General features: G+C 43.8%; 1 protein-coding gene across 1 annotated transcript in view; it reads right to left on the bottom strand.

The window, feature by feature from the left end:
* pdzd2 (PDZ domain containing 2) overlaps positions 1–20188 on the bottom strand; it is a 486622-nt gene extending 466434 nt beyond the window's left edge. The window contains exon 1 of the mRNA XM_078221651.1: positions 20009–20188. The gene's annotated coding sequence lies outside the window, so the exon portion shown is untranslated. The remainder of the gene's footprint in view (positions 1–20008) is intronic.
* Between the last annotated feature and the right edge of the window lie 663 nt (positions 20189–20851).

Raw genomic sequence — 20851 nt, 5'->3', positions numbered from 1 at the left:
TGAAGGATCTTAGAATGGTTACAAGGGCCGGTTAGCTCAGTTGGCTAGATAGCTAGTGTATGGTTTACAATAATGCCAAAGGTGCAGGTTTGACTCCTGCTCCAGCTATAGACTTGGCTCCTGCCTCCTTGCTCTATTCCTGAGAGTGGAAGCAAATCACCATTGACAGAACTGCCCAGGAAAAAAGCTCAGGATGAAGTGTCAGCAGACATCGAGCCAAGGATCTGCCTTCAGGCAGAGCGCACATGAATGAATGAAGAATGGTTACTGTGCAGGTATTTGGTATTAGGTTACATTTACGTTCCTCTCTCAGTGGAGGCACTATAGATCTTCGAGGAGTAGTATAATCACAGATGAATGAATTTACCAAGAAATGCACAGAAGTTACAACACTGAAACATTTGGTCCATGTTGGCATTTACCCACCAAATTGTGCTAACTGCATTATCCACCTTATTTACATATTCAATCTAATCACAAATGTTGGTATAGTTGTTGCTTCAACCAGCACACAGTTTCACACTCTCACAACTCTGTGTAAACGGGTTTCCCTAGCCCAAGGCAGCACGGTGGCGCAGTGGTTAGCACTGCTGCCTCACAGCAAGAAGTTTAACAACACCAGGTTAAAGTCCAACAGGTTTATTTGGTAGCAAAAGCCACACAAGCTTTCGAGGCTCTGAGCCCCTTCTTCAGGTGAGTGGGCGCCAGGGACCCGGGTTCGATTCCTGACTTGGGTCACTGTCTGTGTGGAGTTTGCACATTCTCCTCGTGTCTGTGTGGATTTCGTCCGGGTGCTCCGGTTTCCTCCCACAATCTGAAAGATGTGCTGGTTAGGTGCATTGGCCATGCTAAATTCTCCCTCAGTGTACCCGAATAGGTGCTGGAGTGTGGTGACTAGGGGATTTTCACAGTAACTTAATTGCAGTGTAAATGTAAGCCTACTTGTAACTAATAAATAAACATTACATTACTTTAACATTACTTCTATTTCAAATCTCTAACATTTCATATTGTATCTATGGCCTTCCTTCTTAACCATTTAACCACTGGAAATAGTCTTTGGATCTACTTAGTTCCATTGTTCATAATCTTAAGCACTTATATCACCACACAGTCCATGTTGTTCAAATGAAGGAGGACCGACTACATTTCTCAAATCTTTGCACTTGTGTTTCCTCAGAACAATGAGTCTGTGTTGTAAAGCCTCTCTCCTATAGCATGACACCGAATACTGCACACACATTCTAGTTTTGTTTTTAAAATCCATCCTGCCCAATCCTGAATTTTAATCTGAAATCTATTTTTTTTTAAATCAACTCGGAATACAATTCTAGTGCAGGTAATACTGTTCTCTATAAACAGGTGCTGTATTGATCAGGATTTAAAGTTGCTTTGGGCATGTTGTATGGTTCAAAATGTGATTATTACATTATGTCCTATAAATGGTTTCAGCCTGGAAGACCTTTGATGATTGCAAACATTTTCTTGTTTCAGCTTTAAAGCATATCTACTCCAGGACTTTCTCAGCTGCTATCATGAACCTTTATCAACTTCAGTTAAACTTCATGCTTGCTTGGTTCAACTGACAAAGTTCCAAGATCAGGGAGCGAAACGTCCTAAAGTATGCACTGTGCGTGCATGTGTTCGGTGACACAAAGTAAAACAAAACTGTGGCGACATTACACTACATTATGAAAAATAATTCTGTTGTTTGCATTAAGAAATTGTCAATTTTCCTGGTTCCACAAAACGTTTCGCCACAGCAGAGATAAAAACTATTAAAGGAGAAGGAAAGTATACACCACTAAACGTCTGTCTGTGTCATTTACATATTTTAGAAAAAAGAAAATTCTAGAAGGTCGAATTCCAATCCTTGAAGAACCTTCAGCCCAGACTCCAGTGAGAAAACATATTTATCCGCTCTGACTTCACTTCCACCTCAGAACCCCATTCCCCACCCTCAATTTTCCATTCTCCAAATCACATATGTTTATAACCTCTCAGAGTTTGACAATTTATGCAAAATGGTGAGCAATTTAGTACTGTCTATTCATGGTCATTCGAAATTATGCTAAGACTGTTAAGATATGCTTCAGCCAAGTCCCTGCCTGACAGTTTGCAGAGACTCTTTAATCTTATCAGTGTAGGCTGGAAACAAATCCTAGTCCCGGACTTAAAAGATAGTCTGCTAGTCCACGTGGCCATTCAAACTTCATTAAAATAACTGTCTCTACAGGGCTTAGTGTATTCAAACAAAGAATCTTTTGGCCAGTTTAAGACAAGTTACCTAAACAATGATATAGACCAAATGTCCTATTAAACTCGCATGAGATAAAGTTTATTGTCACAAAAAATTAAATCCCTTTTTGGGAGATGAGACACACATGGAGAATAATAATGTGTGCGTGTGCGTGCATGTGTTCGAAGAACTGAAATGAAACAGTATAACATCAGACAAAGTGAAAAAAAATATACAAATTCTGTAAATCTGAAATAAATACATCAGCCAGTACATCTCTCTCTCAAAGAAAATATCAACTCATTCTCTGGACATCACCTGCACTGATAGCATGATTTATTTTACCTTCTGCCCATTTCCTGCATTACTCTCTTTATAGTAAGAAGTCTAACAACACCAGGTGAAAGTCCAACAGGTTTATTTGGCAGCAAAAGCCACTAGCTTTCGGAACGCTGTTCCTTTGTCAGGTGGGTGGGAGTTCTGATCACAAACAGGGCACAAGGACACAAACTCTTAGGCGGTGCCTAATGCTCTCTCCACTCATATTGTCTGTACCTTTAAGACTTGATTAGCTTAAAGACTCACATTCCAATCATTATTCATGTAAATTGAGTTTGTGTCTTTGTGCCCTGTTTGTGATCAGAACTCCCACCCACCTGATGAAGGAACAGCGTTCCGAAAGCTAGTGGCTTTTGCTGCCAAATAAACCTGTTGGACTTTAACCTGGTGTTGTTAGACTTCTTACTGTGTTTACCCTAGTCCAACGTCGGCATCTCCACATCATTACTCTCTTTATGCCAGGAAGCCAACCCTGTGTGCTATATAGGCAATTTGCATTTATATAGCATTGCTGATTTTGGTAAAGGATAAATGTTGGTCAGAGCAAGAGGAAGAACCCCCCCCATCCCCCACTTCATATAGAAACATGGGGTCTGTTATGTACCCAAAAGGCCAGATGGAGCCTTGGTTTAATATCTTGTTCAAAAGATTCCTCCTTTAGACAGTACAACATTCCTTCAGTTCTGCAAGCTTCATCTTTGTAGATTATGGCATCTCAAATATAATCTCCAGGCTACCTATCCCGTCTAACAATTCCTAGGTTAGCAGTCTGGTGAAAAGTGAAAACAGAAAGGTTAGCTAACCATGCATGGGATAGCGATTCCCCATTTGATTTGAGTTATTTAGCTAATGTGTTGTTTAAATAAGCAACCACAAAATAACCTGTTAATGAACAATTTTACTGCTAGGCAGTCCACAAAAGTCTAATCTACGAGTATGACCTTTGTCTCTGTTCAGGAATATTTTGTAGGATGCCGGTCTCAAGCCCTTTTAAACTCTACAACTTGTGCAAAACAGGTCCTGCGTTAATGTTCTTCTTTCTATTCACCTTTGGATCTGTGCTGAAGGCTGTAAACTAAGGACTTACTCGACCCTGTTTACCTCAGAATGTTAAGGCAGCATCAAAAGCATCCATTTAACTCAAGCAATCAACAGGCTGGATGCACATTGCTACAAAATTGTATAATCAACTTGCCTAAGCACTAAAAATAGCATGTCAACAAATCATTCATGCAATCCAAAATAAAATTAGAGGGCACACTCCTTGGGAAGGAGAAGAGTCTTTCACTATGATAATATCACATTCATCCAATAATATAATTCAGATCATTTTTTTTCAAATAAATGAAAATATATCCACAACGCTTTTCTGTGAAAAATATTAAAGTTAAAGTTTATTTATTGGTCACAAGTGAGGCTTACATTAACACTGCAATGAAGTTACTGTGAAATTCCCCTAGTCGCCACACTCCAGTGCCTGTTCGGGTCCATGCACCTAGCCAGCACGTCTTTTCAGACTGTGGGAGGAAACCGGAGCACCCGGAGGAAACCCACGCAGATATGGGGAGAACGTGCAAACTCCACACAAACAGTGACCCAAAGCGGGAATGTGCTAGTCTTGGAAAGGGTCCAGAGGAGGTTCACAAGAATGATCCCTGGAATGAAGAGCTTGTCGTATGAGGAACGGTTGAGGACTCTAGGTCTGTACTCGTTGGGGTTTAGAAGGATGAGGGGAATCTTATTGAAGCTTGCAGGATACTGCGAGGCCTGGATAGAGTAGACATGGAGAGGATGTTTCCACAAGTAGGAAAAACTAGAACCAGAGGGCACAACCTCAGGTTAAATGGACTATCCTTTAAAACAGAGATGAGGAGGAATTTGTTCAACCAGAGAGTGGTGAATCTGCGGAACTATTTGCCACAGAAGGCTGTGGAGGCCAGGTCATTGAGTATCTTTAAGACAGAGATAGATAGGTTCTTGATTAATAAAGGGATCAGGGGTTATGGGGAAAAGGCAGGAGAATGGGGGTGAGAAAAATATCAGCCATGATTGAATGGCGGAGCAGACTTGATGGGCCGAGTGGCCTAATTCTGCTCCTATGTCTTATGGTCTTACGGAATCGCACCCAGGTCCCTGATGCTGTGAGGCAGCAGTGCTAATCACTGTGCCACCGTGCTGCCTACATGTGCCTTTACGGTCACAATTAACTCTCCCTCTTCATTCCCATATAACAACATATTCCTGATTTCCAGGCCTTGGTCATTAACCATAGCTGCTAAGAAGTGTGTAACCACATTACAAAATGACACTATCTTCTTCAAACGGTGCATCCCATGAATGTATCAAGTATCAGAGGAGGTTCAAATTGAGAGCTCTCAAGTCTCCAAGTCGTCAATCAAATTGTCAGGTGTATCCCTATCATCATCTCCTTCTCGTAAGAGAGGAATCTAGAACAAGATAACCTTTGATCCAGAAGCAGTTTGGTAAGGAAAATTTGTAATTTCTTTGAAAGGTGTGTGGAATTCAATTGCTTTTAAGAATGTTTGAAAAGGACTTAGTGTTTGGATCCATTGTCATTTTCTTTGATAGTAGAAAATAATGGTCCATGTGATCTGGGAGCAGCACCAACAAGAAGAAAGTTAAGAAAGAAATACTTAGAATCATCATAGAATCATAGAAACCCTACAGTGCAGGGAGAGGCCATTCGGCCCATCGAGTCTACACCGACCACAATCCCACCCAGGCCCTACCCCCATATCCCTACATATTTTACCTGCTAATCTCTCTAACCTACACATCTCAGGACACTAAGGGCAATTTTAGCATGGCCAATCAACCTAACCTGCACATCTTTAGACTGTGGGAGGAAACCAGAGCACACCCACGCAGACACTGTGTCTCCCTGTGTCTGCGTGGGTTTCCTCTGGGTGCTCCGGTTTCCTCCCACAATCCAAAGATGTGCAGGCGAGGTTGATTGGCCATTCTAAATTGCCCCTTCGTGTCCCGGGATGCATAGGTTAGAGGGATTAGTGGGTAAATATGTAGGGATATGTGGATAGGGCCTGGGTGGGATTGTGGTTGGTGCAGACTCGATGGGCCAAATGGCTTATTTCTGCATTGTAGGATTCTATGATTCTATGAGACACGAGGAGAATGTGCAAACTCCACACAGACAGTGACCCAAGCCGGGAATCGAACCCAGGTCCCTGGAGCTGTGAAGCAGCAGTGCTAACCACTGTGCTATCGTGCCACCCACTGTGGCTGGCAAACACAAAGTAGTTGCAGACAAAAAGGAGAGCTATAACTGGAGGAGCTGGGCGATGAAGGCAATTAATGCACAGATGCAGATTTTTTTAAAAAGCAGACAGAGACAGAAAGAGGAACACAGAATTCATATGAAGAGAAGAAGCAAATCACTCTCAAGGAGAGGTCAGGGAGAAGGAGACAGGAGCTCCTGGAGGCAATGTGCAAGCTGGCTATAAAGATTTAGAAACTGGAAAACTGTGTGACTAGCACAGGGATGCTAAAGAGCTAGGCATTTTCTCAGAAGTGGTCAAACCATGGACCAGGGTGTAATGGGTTGATCAACTGAAATTCTGGAAAGCTGCACCATCCAGATTGTCGCATCTTGAGGGAGAGAGCATTCGTAGGAGTATGCCTTGCGGAGGATTAACATACCTGTGAAACTGGAAGGTGAAAGCTGTTGTCGAATAGGATTCCTGACCTACCCTGTGTGAATAGAGAACACAGTAAGAAGTTTAACAACACCAGGTTAAAGTCCAACAGGTTTATTTGGTAGCAAAAGCCACACAAGCTTTCGGAGCTCTAAGAGAGCTTTTAGAGCTCCGAAAGCTTGTGTGGCTTTTGCTACCAAATAAACCTGTTGGACTTTAACCTGGTGTTGTTAAACTTCTTACTGTGTTTACCCCAGTCCAACGCCGGCATCTCCACATCATGAATAGAGAACTGCAGACTGTGTAGCGATGTCGTGCCACATGTCTGCAGGAAGTGATGCAAATGCTTGTGGTTGTGTAAGACATGCGTTTGTTGTATCAACTGTTTAAAGTGAAAACTACCTCAACTTCAAGTTTTTTTCATTTGTTTCTCCTTTTGCTTTTCTGAAAGTTGTGATAGTAGGGGATTTTAATTTTCCACATATAGATTGGGACTCGCATACTGTTAAAGGTTTAGATGGGGTAGAGTTTGTAAAATGTGTTCAGGAGAATTTTCTACATCAGTATATAGAGGTGCCAACTAGAGAGGATGCGATATTGGATCTCCTATTGGGAAATGAGTTAGGGCAGGTGATGGATGTGAGTGTGAGGGAACACTTTGGATCCAGTGATCATAATGCCATTAGTTTCAACCTGATCGTGGATAAGGATAGATCTGGTCCTCGGGTTGAAGTTCTGAACTGGAAAAAGGCCCAAGTTTGATGAAATGAGAAGGGATCTGGGAAGTGTGGATTGGCACAGGCTGTTCTCTGGTAAGGATGTAAATGGAAAGTGGGAGGCCTTCAAAGGAGAAATTTTGAGAGTGCAGAGTTTGTATGTTCCTGTCAGGATTAAAGGCAAAGTAAATAGGAATAAGGAACCTTGGTTCTCGAGGGAGATTGTAACACTGATTAAGAGGAAGAGAGAGTTGTATGAAATGTACAGGCAGCAAGGAACACATCAGATGCTCGAGGAGTATAAAAAGTGCAAGAAGCTACTTAAGAGGGAAATCAGGAGGGCTAAAAGAAGACATGAGGTTGCTTTGGCAGACAGAGTGAAGGAAAATCCAAAGAGCTTCTATAGGTATGTTAGGAGCAAAAGGATAGTGAGGGATAAAATTGGTCCTCTTGAAGACCAGAGTGGTACACTGTGTATGGAACCAAAAGAGATGGGGGAGATACTAAATGGTTTTTTTGCATCCGTATTTACTGAGGAAACGGGCATGGAGTCTACGGAAATAGGGCAAACTGGTAAGGAGGCCATGGAACCTTTACAGATTAAAGGGGAGGAGGTGCTCGCTGTCTTGAGGCAAATCAGAGTGGATAAATCCCCAGGACCGGACAGGGTATTCCCACGGACCTTGAGGGAAGCTAGTGTTGAACTTGCAGGGGCCCTGGCAGACATATTTAAAATGTCAGTATTCACGGGGGAGGTGCTGGATGATTGGAGGGTGGCTCATGTTGTTCCGTTGTTTAAAAAAGGTTCCAAAAGAAATCCGGGAAATTATCGGCCAGTAAGTTTGACGTCGGTGGTGGGCAAGTTATTGGAAGGTGTGATAAGGGATAGGATCTACAAATATTTGGATAGACAGGGACTTATTAGGGAGAGTCAACATGGCTTTGTGCATGGTAGGTCATGTTTGACCAATCTATTAGAGTTTTTTGAGGAGGTTACCAGGAAAGTGGATGAAGGGAAGGCGGTGGATGTTGTCTACCTGGATTTCAGCAAGGCCTTTGACAAGGTCCCTCATGGGAGGTTAGTTAGGAAGGTTCAGTCGCTGGGTATACATGGGGAGGTAGTAAATTGGATAAGACACTGGCTCAATGGAAGAAGCCAGAGAGTGGTTGTGGAGGATTGCTTCTCTGAGTGGAGGCCTGTGACTAGTGGTGTGCCGCAGGGATCGGTGTTGGGTCCATTGTTGTTTGTCATCTATATCAATGATCTGGATGATAATGTGGTAAATTGGATCAGCAAGTTTGCTGATGATACAAAGATTGGAGGTGTAGTAGACAGTGAGGAAGGTTTTCAAAGCTTGCAGAGGGATTTGGACCAACTAGAAAAATGGGCTGAAAAATGGCAAATGGAATTTAACGCAGACAAGTGTGAGATATTGCACATTGGAAGGACAAACCAAAGAAGAACGTACAGGGTAAATGGTAGGACTCTGAAGAGTGCAGTTGAACAGAGGGATCTGGGAATACAGGTACAGAATTCCCTAAAAGTGACGTCACAGGTGGATAGGGTCGTAAAGAGTGCCTTTGGTACATTGGCCTTTATAAATCGGAGTATCGAGTATAAAAGTTGGAGTGTTATGGTAAGGTTATATAAGGCATTGGTGAGGCCGAATTTGGAGTATTGTGTACAGTTTTGGTCACCTAGTTACAGGAAGGATGTAAATAAGATTGAAAGAGTGCAGAGAAGGTTCACAAGAATGTTGCCGGGACTTGAGAAGCTGAGTTACAGAGAGAGATTGAATAGGTTGGGACTTTATTCCCTGGAGTGTAGAAGATTGAGGGGAGATTTGATAGAGGTGTATAAGATTTTGATGGGTATAGATAGAGTGAATGCAAGCAGGCTTTTTCCGCTGAGGCTAGGGGAGAAAAAAACCAGAGGGCATGGGTTAAGGGTGAAAGGAGAAAAGTTTAAAGGGAATATTAGGGGGGGCTTCTTCACGCAGAGAGTGGTGGGAGTGTGGAATGAGCTGCCGGATAAAGTGGTAAATGCGGGGTCACTTTTAACATTTAAGAAAAACTTGGACGGGTTCATGGATGAGAGGGGTGTGGAGGGATATGGTCCAAGTGCAGGTCAGTGGGACTAGGCATAAAATAGTTCGGCACAGACAGGAAGGGCCAAAAGGCCTGTTTCTGAGCTGTAATTTTCTATGGTTCTATGGTTCTAATCCAATTCCAGTTTTTTTTATTGTACCTGAATCCTAGAATTTATATTGATCACCTTTTTCTTGCTCAAGGTTCAAATGTTGAGCCAATAACTGGAAGAACAGAGCTTGGAATGGGGGCCCAAAGGGCAGATCTAGGCTTAGAGGGTGATGAGAGGACATAGGGCGTGAGTGGAAGGCAGGGTTGGCTTGGGGGATGAGGGGACAATGTGAAATGGAAAGGGCATGGGGAATGTTTGGAGCGTGAAGGCAATGTGAGGACTTGAGGGGCTATTTGTGTCTTTTCATTCATTGGGTGGGCCTGTTAAGTAGCCTCATTTTAAATGACTCCAGCTTACACTCAGTCCCTGGCAGTGAAAATCCCGCCTTTATGGGTATTTTCTCCTGAGGAAGGTGGTTTCCCAACCCATCTGATCCACCCCAAGGATGAAAATCCAGGCCTTAGTCTCAGAACTGTCTTTCACTCCCCTCCCCCACCCTGAGATTCTTTCTTGAGCGCAAGTTGGGCAACTCGTCCAGCCTCATTTTAATTCCTCATGAATTTGATCTTTCCAATCCAAGCATGAGCTCCCACCCACATTATTTACATAGTGAACCAGAACATTGTGTTAAATATATAGCTGCACTCCCTCTCCCAGATCCTGGCAGACTGACCTGGTCTGAGAATCTCAGGGTCATCTTAAACCTTTTCCCAGTCAAAAAGCATTTCCATGACAACGTGCATCGTATGGGTCTTGGATCCAATCAGAAATGCTAATTAGCTATTTTGAGTCTCCATCTTTCTTTTATCTTGGAAGTAATTGGACAGATTAAAGCACAACTATTTGCAACCAGATGTGCTCAAACTTTTCTGGGGCTTTGGAGGTTCATAGTCTACATACCGTTCGCACACATTGCGCTTCTATTGTCTCCACTTCTTCTCAATAAAACAATCTGCGTTCCCTTTAATTTCTAACACTCAAACTATTCAGGCTTGCTGTCAGACATTCAGAACAGGGTACATAATTCCCTTCATTTCACCTGAAAATAAAGGCAGTTCCAAACCTAATATTTGTAACATGAGCAACGTGACTTCCAAACTGAGTTCATCTGACAGAATCAAAAAAGTATATTTCAATATTTTTCTCGAGATGGGATATCGCACAGGAGTATTTCTAAATGACACAAACATTGGGTGGGCTTTTCCAGTCCCACCTGCCATGGGAATCGTCACCGGTGGGATGGAAAATTTGACAGACCACCAACAGTCCATTGACTTCAGATGGTTTCTGTAACGTTAGCTCAATAAGCCAATAACACCAGAGGCCCACACAAAATAAATTAATGTAATAAACATAAAAAACAAGTGACCGGGAAATCTTGAACTCACATAAAATATTAACATAGAAACAGGAATAAACCATAGAATCCCTGCGGTGAAGAAGGAGGCCATTTGGCCCATTCAGTCTGCACCGACCACAATCCCACCCAGGCCCTTTTCCCGTAACCCCACATATTTACTCTGCTAATCCCCTGACACTAGGATCAATTTAGCATGGCCAATCAACCTAACCTGCACACCTTTGGATCTTTAGTCTCCCAAGCTTATTCTGCCATTCAATCAGATCGCGGCTGATCACCTAACTCAAACGCCACCTTTAGCTCCATATTCTTATTGCCTTAGGCAAATAAAAATCTATTAATCTCCGAATTCAAGATAACTTACGATCTAGCTTTAATTGCCATTTGCAGAAAAGAGTTCCAAACTTCTACCACCGTTGCTGTAGAAGAGTTTCCTAATTTCACTCCTGAAACAAGGAAAATTATTAATTTTACATCTGAGAATGTTAGATTTTTGTAAACCAAATACATTAAAGGGAATGGGACAAAGGTGAGCATATGGAGTCAGGTCACGGATCCCACTGAATGGTGGACTGGCTCAAGAGGCTAAATAACCAACTCCTGCTATCTTAGACCTGGTTCTGGGAAACGAGCCCGGACAGGTGATTGATGTTTCAGTGGGGGACCATTTGGGGAACAGTGATCACAATTCTATAAGTTTCAAAATACTTGTAGAAAAGGATAGAAGTAGTCCCAGAACGAAAGTACTAGACTGGGGGAAGGCAAACTACGACAGTATTAGGCAGGAGTTAGGAAATGTAGACTGGGGCAGCTGTTTGAGGGTAAATTCACATCCGATATGTGGGAGTCTTTTAAAAGCCAGTTGTTAACAATTCAGGACGAGTATGTCCCTGTAAAAATGAAGGGTAAAGATGGCAAGATTCGAGAACATAGAACATAGAACATAGAACATAGAACATTACAGCGCAGAACAGGCCCTTCGGCCCACGATGTTGCACCGACCAGTTAAAAAAAAAAAAACTGTGACCCTCCAACCTAAACCAATTTCTTTTCGTCCATGAACCTATCTACGGATCTCTTAAACGCCCCCAAACTAGGCGCATTTACAACTGATGCTGGCAGGGCATTCCAATCCCTCACCACCCTCTGGGTAAAGAACCTACCCCTGACATCGGTTCTATAACTACCCCCCCTCAATTTAAAGCCATGCCCCCTCGTGCTGGATTTCTCCATCAGAGGAAAAAGGCTATCACTATCCACCCTATCTAAACCTCTAATCATCTTATATGTTTCAATAAGATCCCCTCTTAGCCGCCGCCTTTCCAGCGAAAACAATCCCAAATCCCTCAGCCTCTCCTCATAGGATCTCCCCTCCATACCAGGCAACATCCTGGTAAACCTCCTCTGCACCCTCTCCAAAGCCTCCACATCCTTCCTGTAATGTGGGGACCAGAACTGCACACAGTACTCCAAGTGCGGCCGCACCAGAGTTGTGTACAGTTGCAACATAACGCTACGACTCCTAAATTCAATCCCCCTACCAATAAACGCCAAGACACCATATGCCTTCTTAACAACCTTATCTACTTGATTCCCAACTTTCAGGGATCTATGCACACATACACCTAGATCCCTCTGCTCCTCCACACTATTCAAAGTCCTCCCGTTAGCCCTATACTCAACACATCTGTTATTCCTACCAAAGTGAATTACCTCACACTTCTCCGCATTAAACTCCATCCGCCACCTCTCGGCCCAACTTTGCAACCTGTCTAAGTCTTCCTGCAAACTACGACACCCTTCCTCACTGTCTACCACACCACCGACTTTGGTGTCATCAGCAAATTTGCTAATCCACCCAACTATACCCTCATCCAGATCATTAATAAATATTACAAACAGCAGTGGCCCCAAAACAGATCCCTGAGGTACACCACTTGTAACCGCACTCCATGATGAATATTTACTATCAACCACCACCCTCTGTTTCCTATCCGCTAGCCAATTCCTGATCCAATTTCCTAGATCACCCCCAATCCCATACATCTGCATTTTCTGCAGAAGCCTACCATGGTGAACCTTATCAAACGCCTTACTAAAATCCATATATACCACGTCCACTGCCTTGCCCCCATCCACCTCCTTGGTCACTTTCTCAAAAAACTCAATAAGGTTAGTAAGGCACGACCTACCTGCCACAAAACCATGCTGACTATCACCTATCAATTCATTACTCTCCAAATAACTATAAATCCTATCCCTTATAATTTTTTCCAACATCTTGCCGACAACAGAAGTGAGACTCACCGGTCTATAATTCCCGGGGAAGTCTCTGTTCCCCTTCTTAAACAATGGGACAACATTCGCTAACCTCCAATCTTCTGGTACTATACCAGAGGCCAACGACGACTGAAGATCAGAGCCAGAGGCTCTGCAATCACTTCTCTTGCCTCCCAGAGAATCCTTGGATAAATCCCATCCGGACCAGGGGATTTATCTATTTTCAGACCCTCCAGAATATCCTGCACATCCTCCTTATCAACTGTAATACTGTCTATTCTACTCCCCTGCAACCCAGTGTCCTCCTCAGCTATATTCATGTCCCCTTGCGTGAACACCGAAGAGAAATATTGGTTCAATGCTTCACCAATCTCCTCCGGTTCCACACATAACTTCCCTCTGCCATCTATAACTGGCCCTAAACTTGCCCTAACCAACCTTCTGTTCTTGACATACCTATAGAACGCCTTAGGATTCTCTTTAACCCTATCCGCCAAAGTCTTCTCATGTCCCCTTTTAGCCCTTCTAAGCTCGCTCTTCAACTCCCTCTTAGCCAATCTAAAGCTTTCTAGTGCACTACCCGAGTGCTCACGTCTCATCCGAACATAAGCCTCCTTTTTCTTTTTAACCAACAAAGAAACTTTTTTGGTGCACCACGGTTCCCTAGCCCTACCAATTCCTCCTTGCCTGACAGGGACATACCTATCACAGACTCGCAGTAGCTGCTCCTTGAAAAAACTCCACATGTCGGACGTTCCCAATCCCTGTAATCTCCTAGTCCAACCTATGTTTCCTAATTCTCTCCTAATAGCCTCATAATTACCCTTCCCCCAGCTAAAACCACTGGCCCGAGGTTCATGCCTATCCCTTTCCATCACTAAGGTGAACGTAACCGAATTGTGGTCACTATCACCAAAATGCACACCAACTTCCAAGTCTAGCACCTGGTCTGGCTCATTTCCCAGCACCAGATCCAATATAGCCTCACCTCTAGTTGGCCTGTCTACATACTGAGTCAAAAAACCTTCCTGCACGCTTTGAACAAAAACTGACCCCTCTAACGAGCTAGAGCTATAACAATTCCAGTCAATATTAGTCAAGTTAAAATCCCCCATAATAATTGCCCTATTACTTTCACTCCTAAGCAGGATTGACTCCGCAATCCTTTCCTCAACCTCTCTAGAACTTTTAGGAGGTCTATAAAAGACTCCCAACAGGGTGACCTCTCCTCTCCTATTTCTAATCTCCGCCCATACTACCTCAACAGATAAGTCCTCATCAAACCTCCTCTCTGACACTGTGATACAATCTCTGACCAATAATGCTACCCCTCCCCCTCTTCTACCTCCTTCCCTACTTCGACTAAAACATTTGAACCCCGGGACCTGGATGACGAGAAAGATTGTGAGCTTAGTGAAAAAGAAGGAGGCATACATAAATTTCAGGAAATTAAAAACGGATAAGGCTCTTGAGAAATACAAAGATAACAGGAAAGAGCTTAAACAGGGACTTAGGAGAGCAAAACGGGGCCATGAAATGTCCTTGGAAGGCAGGATTAAGGAGAATCCCAAGACTTTTTATGCGTATATAAGGAGGAAGAGGGTTGCTAAGGGAAAGGGTGGTACCACTCAAGGACATTGGAGGGAATTTGTGTGTGGAGCCCGATGAGGTGGGTGAGGTCCTTCACAAGTTACATTGCATCGGTATTCACAAAGGAGAAGGATGTGGTAGGTGATGAATGTAGAAAGGAGGATGTTGACATTCTAGGACATGTTGAGTTAAAAAGGGAGGAGGTATTGGAGGTTTTGAAGAACATTAAGGTGGCAAGTCCCCAGGGCCAGATAGGGTCTATCCCAGAATACTGAGAGACGTGAGGGAAGAAATTGCTGAGGCCTTGGCCAAAATCTTTATATCCTCTTTAGCCACGGGTGAGGTATCAGAGGATTGGAGAGTAGCTAACATCGTTCCTCTGTTTAATAAGGGCAGAAGAGACAATCCAGGAAATTACAGGCCTGTGAGCCTCACATCAGTGGTGAGGAAATTATTGGAGAGGATTCTAAGGGACAAGATGTACTCACATCTGGAAGAGTAAAATTTAAATTAAAGAGGCTTATTAGCGATAGGCAGCATGGTTTTGTGAAGGGGAGGTTGTGTCTCACAAACTTGATTGAATTCTTTGAGGAAGTGACAAGAAAAATTGACCAGGGCAGGGCAGTGGATGTTGTATACATGGACTTTAGTAAAGCCTTCGATAAGGTTCCTCATGGCAGGCTGATACAGAAGATGAAGTCATGTGAGATCCGAGGTGGGCTGGTAAGATGGATACAAAACTGGCTTGGACATAGAAAGGTTGTGGCTTTTGCTACCAAATAAACCTGTTGGACTTTAACCTGGTGTTGTTAAACTTCTTACTGTGTTTACCCCAGTCCAACGCCGGCATCTCCACATTTGGACATAGAAAGCAGAGAGTAGCAGTAAAAGGGTACTTTTCTAACTGGAGATCTGTGACAAGCGGAGTTCCACAAGGATCAGTGCTGGGACCTCTGTTGTTTGTAAGATATATATAAATGATTTGGAGGAAAACGTAGGTAGTCTGATTAGTAAATTTGCAGATGTTACAGAAATTGGGGGAGCAGCAGATAATGAGGAGGATTGTCAGAGGATACAGCAGGATATATATCGGCTAGAGACCTGGGCCAAAAGATGGCAGATTAAATTTAACCCGGACAAATGGAGCGGCACGGTAGCACAGTGGTTAGCACTGCTGCTTCACAGCTCCAGGGACCTGGGTTCAATTCCCGGCTTGGGTCACTGTCTGTGTGGAGTTTGCACATTCTCCTCGTGTCTGCGTGGGTTTCCTCCGGGTGCTCCGGTTTCCTCCCACAGTCCAAAGATGTGCGGGTTAGGTTGATTGGCCATGCTAAAATTGCCCTTAGTATCCTGGGTTGCGTAGGTTAGAGGGATTAGTGGGTAAATATGTAGGGATATAGGGGTAGGGTCTGGGTGGGATTGTGGTCGGTGCAGACTCGATGGGCCGAATGGCCTTTCTCTGTGCTGTAGGGTTTCTAAGATTCTAAGAAATGTGAGGTGATGCAATTTGGAAGGTCTACTGCAGAAGGAAAGTATACAATAAATGGTAGAGCCCTTAGAAATATTAGCATACAGAGGGATCTAGGCGTGCAGATCCACAGTTCCCTGAAGGTGGCAATTCAGGTGGACAAGGTGGTCAAGAAGGCGTATGGCATGCTGGCCTTCATCAGTCAGGGCATTGAGTATAAGAATTGGAAAATCATATTGCAGCTGTATAAGACTTTGGTTAGGCCACATTTGGAGTATTGTGTACAATTTTGCTCGCCACACTACCACACGCCACACGATGTTGATGCATTGGAAAGGGTGCAGAACAGATTTACCAGGATGTTGCCTGGTTTGCAGGATATGGACTATGAAGAAAGGTTGAACAAACTTGGATTGTTTTCATTGGAGCATTGGAGGATGAGGAGGGACCTGATAGAAGTTGACAAGATTATGACGGGTTTGGATAGAATGGATAGTCAGAGTCTTTTTCCCAGAGTTGAAGAGTCAATTGCTCAGGGGCATAGGTTGAAAGTGAGAGTGGGAATGTTTAAAAGAGATGTAAGGGGCAAGTTTTTCACACAGAGGGTGGTGAATGCCTGGAACGTGCTGCTGGAGGAGGTGGTGGAAGCAGATTCTATCACAACGTTCAAGAGGCATCTGGATAGATACATGAATAGGCAGGGGATAGAGGGCTATGGACCCCATCGAGGCAAGAAAATATTAGATTAGAGAGGCATGTTAGCACAGACTTGGTGGGCCAAAGGGCCTGCTCCTGTGCTGTACAGTTCTTTGTCCTTTGCTCCTTCATTCCTGTTTTGAAATAAATATGAAATAAATAAGCTTCCTTGAAGTGATATATTTTTCCAATGAAGATCTTCTAATAACGATAACCACAGTGTGACATTTGAAAGGTGTTGGTGTTTGAATGAAGCTGGAAGAGATGATGTTTTATAAGCTTGGCTTAAAAAGGAAGATTTATCAGGAACAGATGTAATTTGGAGCTTGTTAAATCTGAATGAATTTCATTTCATGATTTTGTCACTGAAAATCATCAGGAACTATTTCAGAAAAGGACTGCTTGAACTTGAGTGAGAAGCCCACAGATCCAAGTCCCAACAATTTCAATCAGCAGCTGCAAACAATTTTCTAGAATACAGACCTTACTAAAACTGCCAACTCAGACCACAAGCAGTGACTGATTAGTTACTCCAAGATGCAGGTGTCCCTCTAACTTCATAAAAGTTAAAGTTTATTTATTATTGTCACAAATAAGGCTTACATTAACATTGCAATGAAGTTACTGTGAAATTCCCCTAGTTGCCACACTAGGAGGACAGCACGGTGGCACAGTGGCAGGGACCCGTGTTCGATTCCCGGCTTGGATCACTGTCTGTGTGGAGTTTGCACATTCTCCCCGTGGCTGCGTGGGTTTCCTCCGGGTGCTCCGGTTTCCTTCCACAATCCAAAGATGTGCGGGTTAGGTGGATTGGCCATGCTAAGTTGCCCCTTAGTGTCGGGGGACTAGCTGGGGTAAATGCATGGGGTTATGGGGATAGGGCCTGTGTGGGATTGCAGTTGGTGCAGACTCGATGGGCCGAATGGCCTCCTTCTGCACTGTAGGATTCTATGTCTATGAATCTATGTCTATGATTCCGGTGCCTATTCGGGTCAATGCACCTAACCAGCACGTCTTTCAGAATGTGGGAAGAAACCGGAGCACCTGGAGGAAACCCATACAGACACGGGGAGAACGTACAAACTCCACACAGACAGTGACCCAAGCCGCGAATCAAACCCGGGTCCCTGGCACTGTGAGGCAGCAGTGCTAACCACTGTGTCATATGCAAGACTAATGGCTCTCCTAGTTATAACTGAGCAGCCTGTTTGGAGTCCAGATATTTCTAGTTGGACACAATACACCTTTTTAAAAAATAAAAAAATTGAAGTCCATTTTCTACTCACTTTTATCTTGTGGAGATATTGCAAATGTGTTTAAGGATTTCAGTGAATTTTTGTCACCAGCACACATAGAACTCAAGGCATCTCACCCATACCCACTGCCTGGCCTCATCCAAACCCCGCCTTGTTTTCTACTTAATAAGAACTTCCAAACATTTGTTCACAAGACTATTAGAACTTATTCATAATCGCATCAAATGTGAAATATAATCCCTCCCATTCATTCCTAACTATCATGCCTTTCTCTCAATGGGGCAATAGCTTTAACTGATGAGTGACATTCTTACAATGACAGTAAATCTGGGCGCAACAAAAGCTGATTGTCTCTCTTTTTCAGTGTCTGAGCAAAATTACTAACTTTATAATTAGAACCTGGCAGCACACAGGAAGCTTAATAAGCTTACTTGTCACTCATCCCTGGCAAGGACAGCACAAACACTTAGAAATCTGGCAACTATTGTAGGCCGCCAAGAGCCTAGGAGCTGACTGGAATCGAGTTTGAAAATATTATGCAAAGCAACTATAAAACCTTTTAAAAAAAGCAACCTGCCTGGTTCGGCCTTTGATCAGAGATATACACCAAGCAGGTGGCAGGTGTTTTAGTGTCCTACCAAAATGTGTTGCAAGCACAGCCCCAGAAGTGTGTGCGTGATGGAGGGGGGGGGGGGGGGGCGGAGACATTGGATTTTTATTGGGCCCTTCACAACCTCAGTGTTGCGAAATGCCTTACGGTAACTTGGAAGTGTAGTCTCTATTCTAATGTGGGGGACATGATGTGAAGATGCCAGCGTTGGACTGGGGTGGGCACAGTAAGAAGTCTCACAACACCAGGTTTGGTGTAGTGAGACTTCTTAATGTGGGGGGAAAAAAGAGTGTGAAGACTGAAAAATTAATAGAGGGAAAATAATTGAAATTAGTTTTGCAGATGAGGCTAAGGAAATAATAAGGATTAAATTGTTTTATCTGTAGAAAACTGTAGAGTTACAATCCACGCATGCATCTTTGGAGAAGCACCCATGATGGTAACAAGCTGGAAGCTTCAAAAACCTTTGTGTGTTATGTTGATTTCAGTAAGTACAGAGCCCCCACTGGTTTTGAGAGTACATAGCTGCACTGCATCATTTACCACTGGAGAGGTTTAAAATTTCCCCGGTTGGATCTGCTCAGTAGGAGACAGATTTCTGTTATTTCAAACTCTTTGGCTTCCAGCGCAGAAAGCTGTCATGAATTCCTACCATCATGCAAATTTAAAACTGTTTCTCTCTGAGCTCAGCAGCTTGGTCCAGTAATTTCTCAACCATGGAAGAGAACCAAACAGTAATATTCACTGAGATCGGAGCACCAGAACCGGGAAACCCTGATGGAATATTGGATAAAAGAGATGGGCAGATTTCATTTGCCGCTTCTGTTTAACTGTGCTTATTATTTCTTCACATAGGACTGACACCTATAACATGGTGAGAAAACAGTCTGCGGAAATGTTAAAAAGTTAGTTTGGATTGAAAAAGAGGGAAGGTTCTGAACCTATCTCTGCACTTTTCCAATTCCAGATTTGAATTGCCCCACACAATTTGCTCTGACAAAAAGTCACCCTGACTCCTAAGGTTGGCTCTGCTCTCTCTCCACAGATGCTATCAGACCTGCTGAGATTTTTCAGCATTTTGGGATTTTGATTCAGATTCCAGCATTCGCAGTATTTTGATTTAATTGCTCCGCCATCGGTGCACCTTCAGCCGTCTCAGGCCAATCCGAAATTCCCTCCCTAAACCCCTTCAGCTCCCTTTCCTCCTTCAAGATGCCTTTATCTGTCTTAATACATTCTTGAGTGACTTCGTGTCAAACTTCGTTTCGTAACGTTCTTAGGAAGCACCGTGGCGGGGGGGGGGGGTCGTTTTATTGCGTTAGAGGCGCTTTACAAATGCAAGTACTTGTCGCTGAACCCAATACTGAGCTGATCATCCTTTCTCCAGCCATGTACTGGGGACAGCACTGAGTGCGAGCAATCTCGACTATCATTTCCGCGGATCCTAATCAAACCCAACATTTCTGCTCGGGAGTTTGTGTTACAAGATCAGGAGAACTTCCGCCAACCGGCAACAACCAGGATAAAATAGACGCGACAAGATCTCAGGGATGAAACGGAGTTGGCCAACATTCACCTACCTGAAGGAGTTGCTGCTCTCTCTGTTATTGGGCTCCAGTTACGCTTCTCCTCAAACACTTGGTATTTTCTTGATCTCGCCACCCCACTCTCTCACAGTCTAGATACTTTAGCCCCGGTGATTTGATCAGTGGTTGTGCTAAATGAAGGGTCGGCAGCGCTGAGCCTCCCGCCGCTGCTCTGGCCAGTTTCTTGCTGGCGATGCCTCTCAGTCCCGCCTCGCCGCTCCGGCTCAGCCCCGCCCCCTGCCTGCTCCCGCCCCTCCAATCACAGCCCGGCCCTGCTGACTGACAGCTCGCTCTGCCCAATCAGCTGCTGCGGCCGCGTGCCGTCTGTCCAATGAAAGCCGCGGGGCGGGACTCTGGTGCCCAACCTGGGTTTGAATGGGTTACACCAGAGAGTGTGGTGGGCAATTTATAATGGTGATCTGTCAGGATCTAATGGTGATCTGTCAGGATCTAATGGTGAGCTGTCAGGATCTAATGGTGATCTGTCAGGATCTAATGGTGATCTGTCAGGATCTAATGGCGATCTGTCAGGATCTAATGGTGAGCTGTCAGGATCTAATGGTGATCTGTCAGGATCTAATGGTGATCTGTCAGGATCTAATGGCGATCTGTCAGGATCTAATGATGATCTGTCAGAATCTAATGTTGCTCTGTCAGGATTTAATGATGATCTGTCAGAATCTAATGGTGATCTGTCAGTATCTAATGTTGATCTATCAGGATTTAATGGTGATCTGTCAGGATCTAATGGTGATCTGTCAGGCTCTAATGTTGATCTGTCAGGATTTAATGGTGATCTGTCAGGATTTAATGGTGATCTGTCAGAATCTAATGGTG

The sequence above is a fragment of the Mustelus asterias genome, chromosome 1 (assembly GCF_964213995.1).
Source record: "Mustelus asterias chromosome 1, sMusAst1.hap1.1, whole genome shotgun sequence".
Taxonomy (NCBI): domain Eukaryota; kingdom Metazoa; phylum Chordata; class Chondrichthyes; order Carcharhiniformes; family Triakidae; genus Mustelus; species Mustelus asterias.
Note: the sequence above shows the minus strand (reverse complement) of the source record. Positions and strands in the feature narration are given on the sequence as shown.